Raw genomic sequence first — 9,053 nt, forward strand, 5'->3', positions numbered from 1 at the left:
ATCCTGTCATTTATTTTAGTAAATAAATGACCTCTTCTATTCCTCTACTGAATGTTATGTCTTGTGTTTAATAAGGAGGTGAAGTTATTCAGGTATCCATAAATATGCAATTATAGTCCTAAACGGGTAGATGCATTATTTTTAGGGAAAATGGTAAGTAAACAAGTTTCGTATGCATTTTGACCTAAAACGTGAATGACTGCAGCTTTGTACAGGTGCGTACTCAACGGATTTGGAGTTTAATACCTTGTATTATTATGGGTAAGATCTAATAAAGAGACAAGTGTTTATAAATTAAAAAATAGAAACCTATATAATTGTAACGTGGAATGAGCAAGGCTTTCCTTTTAAATCGAAAACAAGAATTTCTTCAAAGAAAACAAGAATTTCTTTACAAAAAAAAAATAAAGAAAATACAATTAACTAATAAATCACACAATCACACACACACACACTCACTCAAATGATCGTACCAAAAAAAAATGTTATTTACAATGATAAAAAAAATATAAATGATCAAAAGATGTTTAAACAGCTGTATCAAATATCAACACGTGTAATTCTCAATAATTCAAACCAATTTAGAACTCCATTTCAATCATAACTAGTATTGTCCATCCATACGATTGATTGATTGATTATATACTGTTTAACGTCCCTCTCCAGAATATTTCACTGATATGGAGAGGTCACCATTGCCGGTGAAGGGCTGCAAATTCAGGCCTATGCTCGGCACTTACGGCCTTTGAGCAGGGAGGGATCTTTATCGTGCCACACCTGCTGTGACACGGGCCTCGGTTTATACGGTCTCATCCGAAGGACCGCCCCATTTAGTCGCCTTGTACGACAAGCAGGGGTACTGAGGATCTATTCTAACCCGGATCCCCACGGGGCTCCATCCATACGACAATCTCAATCAAGTCCAATACTGTCCTTAAACCTCCCAAGCCTCCGGGGCTGTAGTCCATGACTGTGGTTGGGATCAATGTTCACAAGTACTGGAGACTGCACTATATATATAAAAAGGCGAGCTTAGTAGCCCTCATCAGGTAGAGGGCTAAAAGACTGCCTGTTGTGCATTCCATTTACTATTTTTGTGAATAAAATCATGCATTAAAAAGCAAAAAAAAAAAAAAAAAAAAAAAAAGAAATAATTAATTTCATTTTCAAGTGTATTTTTCATGTTCAATTTTAGATGTTTTTAATGAGATTAAATGTCTATTGATCTTCTTTCGTTTTTAAACGTGACTCATAGGTGGACGCGTTTGTGTGTTTTTTAAGTCTGTAATCTAAAAATACTTTATCTTCCGCCATATTATCTATTTGCGCAGTATCATTCCAAGCTAAGGTATTAAAAGCTCATCTTTGATATATATATATATATATGTATAGTAATAGGTTTAAGGAATTACAATCACAAGTTTATGAATGAAGTGTCCATGTACAGAAAATTAACAATCAAAATACATTGTACAATATTTTATTATGCTCAAATAATTGTGCGACAGCTAATGATGTAATTTTCTGCATTGCGCTTAAATGTTCGATGGGATTGAGAGAGTCTAATGTGTTGGGGAAGTTTATTTCATAGATGTACACTGAATACTGAAAAGAGGTCTTGAATAAGTTTGTACGAGATTTCGGCAATAGTAGATCATAATTACTTTCAGATCGAAGGTTATACTAATTGGAAGAATGAAATTAAAATACAAAGATACTGGGTAGTTGTTCCACTGAAAATTTTGTATAAAAACATGTATTTGTATAGATCAGCTAGAACATAAACTGTTAACCATCCAAATTTCTCAAACAATGGTTTAGAAGAAGAATGAGAAAGTAAAAAGTCTGTCCATATCCTGTTTGGGGGCATTACCCCAGACAGTCAAACAAAAGTTAATAGTAAATTATAAGCATTGAAATAAAGTTTTCTGGTATGTAGAGTGAGAAGTTTCTTAATCCTTAGAAGAGTAATTAATTTACCGTTTTACAAACCGAATCAATATAAATTGCATACTGCAACTTATCATCAATATATACACCAAGAATTTTTTTAAGATTCAACTATTTCAATTGTTTTGTTTGAGGCATAAAGTTGTAAATTTGGATTATCTAATTTTGAATTTCTTTGCTGTGTTCCCATTAATTTATAACGTACGTTTTGTTTTATCTACATTTAAAACCATTTGATGTTTAGCACACCATTTCTCAATCTCATAAAGATCTGAATTTAGTGTATTTTCTAAACATCTTGCGGTATCATTATTAGTATGCAGAGTTACATCAACAACATATCAATATTTGAATTGTTTACATATAATGGAAGGTCATTTATGTACAATAAAAATAAAAGTGGACCCAAAATATACCCTTGTGGCACTCCTGCTGTGACAGATAGAATATAGGAGACACATGATACAAATTTAACACACTGGGTCATATCGTAAAGATATGATTTGAACCACTTCATAGCATTTTGGTCAATTTGTAATGGATTAATTTTTCTAGAAGAATATCATATTTCACCAAATCAAATGCTTTACTAAAATCTATAAACGTAATACCGATTAGTTCACCACAATTCATTGCATTAAGCCAACTTTCTTTTAGTTTTGTAAGTGAAGTTTGACAAGTTTTGTTTTCGCTTACATGTAGCTACGTGTTTGTCTATCAATTTAGATATTGTAAAGCATTGGAACTTTGAATCACTTGAGTAAAACACTTTGGATCTTTGATTTACGTAAGTAAAAGCTTAAAAATTTTGATTTACTTAGTGAAAACTTTGGAACTTTGATTAACTATAGATACATTGTGGAATTTTGATTCACTATAATGAAAACTTTGGAACTTTGATTTACTATACTGGAAACTTTGGACCTTTTGTTGACTATAGTTTACTATAGTAAATCATAGATAAATATAGTTTACTATAGAATGATTTGTTATGAATAAAACTCTTCCTTATTAAGAAGCAGGAACGCTATTATTCCCTGCCTGATCTACTGCTTTCTCATAGCTGGATAGTTATGCATAACTGATAGACACAAGAAGAAACGAGACCTTTCAGTTAAAACTGAAAGGCGGCTTTCAGTGACTTTTCAGTTGACATTCAGCCACTGAATGGCAGGTATATTGCCGTGACTTTTCAGTTGCCTTTCAGTCATAATTCAGGTACCTTTCAGTCACCATTCAGCGTACACATTTCAGTTATATTTCAGTGACCTTTCCGTCAACTTTCAGTGTCCTTTCCGTCGTCTTTCAGTGACCTTTTCGTCGTCTGTCGGTAAACTTTCCATTATCTTTTAATACACACTATAGTATCAAATCAGCGATTTTTTTTCACCGGCTTATTAATTTATAATCAGTAGTTTTTCCTTAAAAATATTTTGCATAGATTTATTATCCAATCTTATCTGTTTTGTTTACTTTTCGTAATAAAGGTATAAAGGTACCTAAAACTGGTAATCATAGTTCTTAATTGTCAAAACCGCAGGATATTTCAGTTTTTGAAAGACATCATTATAACAATTCTTAATCATTTTACAGGAGTCTGGCTTTGTGCAAGATTTTATTTTCTTGCATTAATTTTTTTCTTCATTTTTTATTCAAAAATATATAAAATAAATGCTATTAAATCAGGAAAAAGTAAAATAAAAATTTTAAGTTAAAAATAAGCCGATTATTTAATAAAAAGATGCAACTGAATGATAACTGAAAGGTCACTGAAATGTACCTGCCATTCAGTCGACAGAATGGTAACAGAATGATCACGGAAAAGTCAAGGGAAAGGTTCTTTTCATTGACCTTTTAGTGACCATTCGGTGGGCATTCAGCTACCATTCCGTCGACTGAATGGTGTAATTTCATCTTGTGACGAACACAGGATTTTTTCAATGTAATTGTTTACATTACTATTACTTGTTAGCAAAAAACTGATTGATTACTGATTACTAATAATTACACAGCAAACTCTAATCGACTACAGCTGATTTCAATTACTGATTATAGTTACCCGATCAATGCGTAGACGGGAGATCATCAGGAACTGTATATCAATAAGGAGACAAAAAAACATTGATGTGACTATCAATTGTCGCCCGTGAAATAAATAAAGTAAACAATGGAAATGAGTCTTGATCATCAAACCGCTTCGATATGTTTGAAAAAGGCATGCGTCTCTATGATAGAGACGATAGTCAAGATTATTATACTTCTGTTAAAATGTTTCCTATATAAAGTTCAGAAGGTAAAATAGCTATCTTTTATAGTTCACGCATAGCAAAGCTTTACCCCGGGGTATAGTTTTTGCTATCCACCCTCGGAAAATTTTCATGCAATTTTTGCCTCCAATTTTGATTTCCAGCGTTAAATCTATCGACTGGTGATGTCATAATCACTTCAGTAGCATTGTGACGTCATCAGGATTTCAGATTATTCTTGCAGTATTGAAATTCAAACCTCAGAAATTATGTTATACATCAGTATAATAAAACACTTATCCACTGGGTGTGAGTAGGATAGTTCTCTGTCGCAGGTTAGATAAAAGAGCTATCCCACTCACACCCAGTGGATAGGTGTATAATATCTTGAAAACGTATAGTCGAATGAAAATGCAACAAAACGGCTGTATTAATTAAAATTGAAACTAGACACATGCATCCCTTTTTTTAAAAAAATGTATTTCACTTTAAGAATATAAAACACGAACTGTGCAGAGTTCGTTTTTGTCCGATAAGTGAAATTTGATGTTCTAAAAAAAGGGGACCTGTCGTTTTTTCAATAGTAAATGATAAGCAACTTTATATATCAAATATCAAAAACATTCACTTCATGGAGTAAATATATTTTGTATCTCGTAATTTATAAAGGGAAGGAACATTATGATTTTTTAATGTTTAAAAAATCTTTAATACTGTATAACTTCTTCCACGTCAATCTTTTTACACCAACACTTTAACTTATGTGTACAGAGCAGCCCTCCGGGCTGCTACAAGAATGTGCAAAACAGTCACCAGATACCACCAATGTGGATACCAAAGTAAATATTGTTTCATATTAAAACGGACACCAGAGGTCACGTAATATTGTACATGCACATAAGACCATAGAAGCCACCTTTTATAGGACCAATGGTCAACTTATTTTTTAAATAATTAGGGAGACATGAAACCATCTATATATTGTATATTGTAAATAAATAGGGTGACCAGAGTTCACTTTATTTTACATCTGATATCGCTATTGATGTACTTTTTTAGTTGATCCCTGGTCTTCCTGATGACATACAAAATATGGTGTGCTCTAGTCTCCCTATTTATGTATGAAATAATATGACCTTTGGTCTCCCTATTAATGTAAAATATAAGATGACCTCTAGTCTCCGATTTGATATGGATCATTAGTTTACCTCTAATCTTCACATTGGTGGTATCTGGAACTGTTTGCTCACTCTAATCTCCTTATTGATACAGTGAAACCTGTCTAATCTGACATGTACTGTGAGACAAAATTAATGTCGGAATAGACAGAGTGTCGGAATGTACAGTGTTAAAAACAAAGAAAATACTAAAATGGGAAAAAAATTAACGTCAGAATTCACAGTGTGTTGGATTCTTCAGGTGTCGGATTAAACAGTTTTCACTGTATATCATATGAGATAATTTTCGGCCCCTCCATTGATATGACATTTATTTAATCATTCTATTACACACAGATAAAAATTTATATAACTCTATGCTTTCTAAGATTCCAGATAGTCCCCACAGATTTGCTGACAGATACTTAGTATTCCCCATAGAATATATCTTCTGTTAGATTATAAATATATTTCCTCTTCATCATATAGTAGTAGTGTATGTAAATCCTTTATACATTGTTGTGTATTCAATATAGTTGCAAAAACTAACATACATGTACATACTAAAAACATTAAGTCCAGTTCATGTAAAAAATCAAACAAAACAGGTTTCAGTGGAAGCGATTTGTCAGAGTTTTTATTGTTCGAATTTTTTTTCCACATATAGCTTTCCCTTGAACAATGATGTATGTTGAATAGAAAAAAATGTTGGGCCATGATTACCATAGAAACCAAAAAGTATCCATATGGGTGGATGAAATATTATTCATCTTGTAGATTTAAACAAATAGAAATATTGACTTTTTTATTTTTCCTGATTTTGCAGTTTCTTTTTTTTTTTTTTTAATTTTGGTATTATATTCAGTCAAATTAAAATTGCAATTAGAGACCTGCATTTCTACGTGAAAAACATCGAGCATGAAATATTTATTCTGAAAATTGAATGGATGAAATAGAAAATGAATGAAATTCGTGTATTAACACATCAGCAATGTCGCAGCAAATGAGGTTGTTATTTTTTGAAATATTATTCAGATCAAAAATCATCATATGCCCCTTTTTCTATCTAACAAAAGTTTGATTAAAAATCTGTCAGAGATAAGACAACCCTAATTATTAAAAATAAATAAATTCAACAGTATATTGACATGCTTCACATTAATACTGAGATGAAATAGGAATAATTGAATCGTAATTTCTTATAAGTAACAAAATTGAGTTACTTTTCCTGATAAGAAACTTTTTTGTCGAGGGGGGTGGGGGAGGGGTCGTTTGTTTGTTTGGTTTCTTTTAAAAATATTTTTAACTATGACAATCGAATCAATTAAACTTATAAATACTTTTATATATAATAAAAAAACGAATTATGATAATAATCTAACATAAAAATACAACAGGATTCTCCAGGAGCTGTTTAACTATGGTGCCCCGAAATGAAGTAAGATCCTCAGCAATCACATACAAAAGTAGAAGCTAAACAGATGAATGACGAAAGTTACTCTGAGAACTAATTTGTATTCCGCATCGACGACAGTGTTGTTTTAACGAATACCACTAGTACTGGTGCTTATCATTGCAAAGAATCTGGTCTACTTTTTGAAAAATTTCCAATAGTAATCAATTGATTGTCCCCTATCTAGCATGTCTGGGCCACTTATTTGGCCTCACCTTGTTTCATCGTCTAGGTCTTCGCTGGATTATACAAATGAATAAATAAAGACAAACAGTTACTTTTAAACACCTCCATGTTTCCTTTTTTTGAATTTTTAAATCGTCTTAAACAGATCACTGTGAACCAAACAGTTATCATTATGTGTATTATGTATTACGTGTTATAATCATCATAATGTTGTCATCAAAAATTAGGCGAATCACCTATAAATGTAAGTTTTGTTTCTTTTTTTATTCAAAAGTTGACGTTTTTGATTAACTGAAAACAATCATTTGCAACGTGCGCCGAATACAAATCTATTAATATCTCGCTGGGACACACTTTCAAAAAAGCACACTAGCCAAAATGAATTAAACATGTTTTAATGATAAACATAAATAATTACAAATAGTAAACAAACACAGCTACAAACAAATACACGATACTGACAGAATTTACTCCGCTGTCCATCTATAAGTCCTCCAACATGAATAAACGGTAGTCAGCTTTGCGGGTATCGTAGCACATTGCAAAACTTCTTTTTAAAAACACATTGATTTACAAACAAGAACTCCCTCCGTTTTTAAACAAGGGTTTATTTACAAGTTTCAAATATAATAATATATACTAGTATGTTCTTTACCTTTTACAGAAATCGTACTTTTATAATATTATTGTCAAAATTTCTAAGTCCCCACTTTTATTTTTCAAAAATTTCAAAACTTCAACTTCAATTCATTAGTTGCTTACAATTTTGCCTTCACTTTGCAATATTCACTTGTCTATGCCCAAATAATTGAAATCGAATGCGTAATTACTTGACTCTGACCGTTTTTGTAAAACATGAAGATCGATTTCCTATGTTTTTCTGGTGTATTTTTCATATTTTTTTTTGCACTTCCTTTTGTTCTCCTTCATAAACAAATTACAAAAGACAGAAAAAAAAGTTTGATTAAAATGCGATGTACATGTATGTCCACACAACAGTGTAAAAGTGAAGTTTAAATGACCAAAGTTGGTCGAAGTTAAAAAGAGTTCCGTTTCCTTTCACTATATGACTTTATTTTACTTAAAACCTTCATAATTTCTGACCAACAAAGCATACCTAACCCCTTTTTAATCAACATAATCATTAGAAATCGCTAGATTTTCAACAAACACAACAAAATCATCCATTTTTTTTTATATAGCCTGAACTCTTTGAGGAACGGATGTCTTGTTGTAAATCAATTTGAATGGAGGATAATGCATTATTTAACATTGTGAACCTTTAATTCTAGGGTGCCTTAACGTTTCTGCAAATCGTGTTAAAGTGTTCCAATAAAATAAATTGAGAAAAAATTGTATTGCTACTTCTTTATCCTGTATACTTATTAAATTATATTGTTAAAATAATTCAATATAAGAGCAGTGTAAAGTAAAATCTTGCCTGGGGACTTAGAAATTTTGACAAGTATACGTATATATAAACATTTAATTGCATATGTAGGGAGGTTTATACATGTATATTTTAGAAATAAATAACAAGTTTATAAACTTCAATGGGAATTGAAGTGGGTCGGTCACGTGATCAAATCCTGTTGTTGTCTGGGAATATTTTTATTCGTGAATATTGAAAATCGATGTTGAAAAGACACAAGAAACACGTCCGAAGTTTGATGATAAAAAGTTGGAGGAATTTCGATCGCCGGAAAGGGATGGATGGATCCGATGGATTGAGGCACTTGGCCGAGCCAATTAATTTGCAATTTGATCAAAAACATTCTACGATTTCAGTAACTAAAGGCATACTTATCGTAAAACACTGATAAACACGGAGACACTGGCAACAGCTTAATATTGAACTACGAATTACGAAAACACAGACGTTTTTGGCAGCTGTTCATGGCATGATTGCAATGATATTTTTCAACAGATTTACATATTTATTGTGAGTAGAATTTAAAGACAAAATAATAGTTTATCATGAAAATTTAACCAAAGGTCTACCCAAAAATAAGGATGAACGTTAGAGACTGTGCAGCTGACAAGAGGGAAGAAAAATGTAAA

This window comes from Saccostrea cucullata, unplaced genomic scaffold, assembly GCF_032062105.1.
Source record: "Saccostrea cucullata isolate Sc308-1 unplaced genomic scaffold, CSIRO_AGI_Scuc_v1 ctg1378, whole genome shotgun sequence".
NCBI lineage: Eukaryota > Metazoa > Mollusca > Bivalvia > Ostreida > Ostreidae > Saccostrea > Saccostrea cuccullata.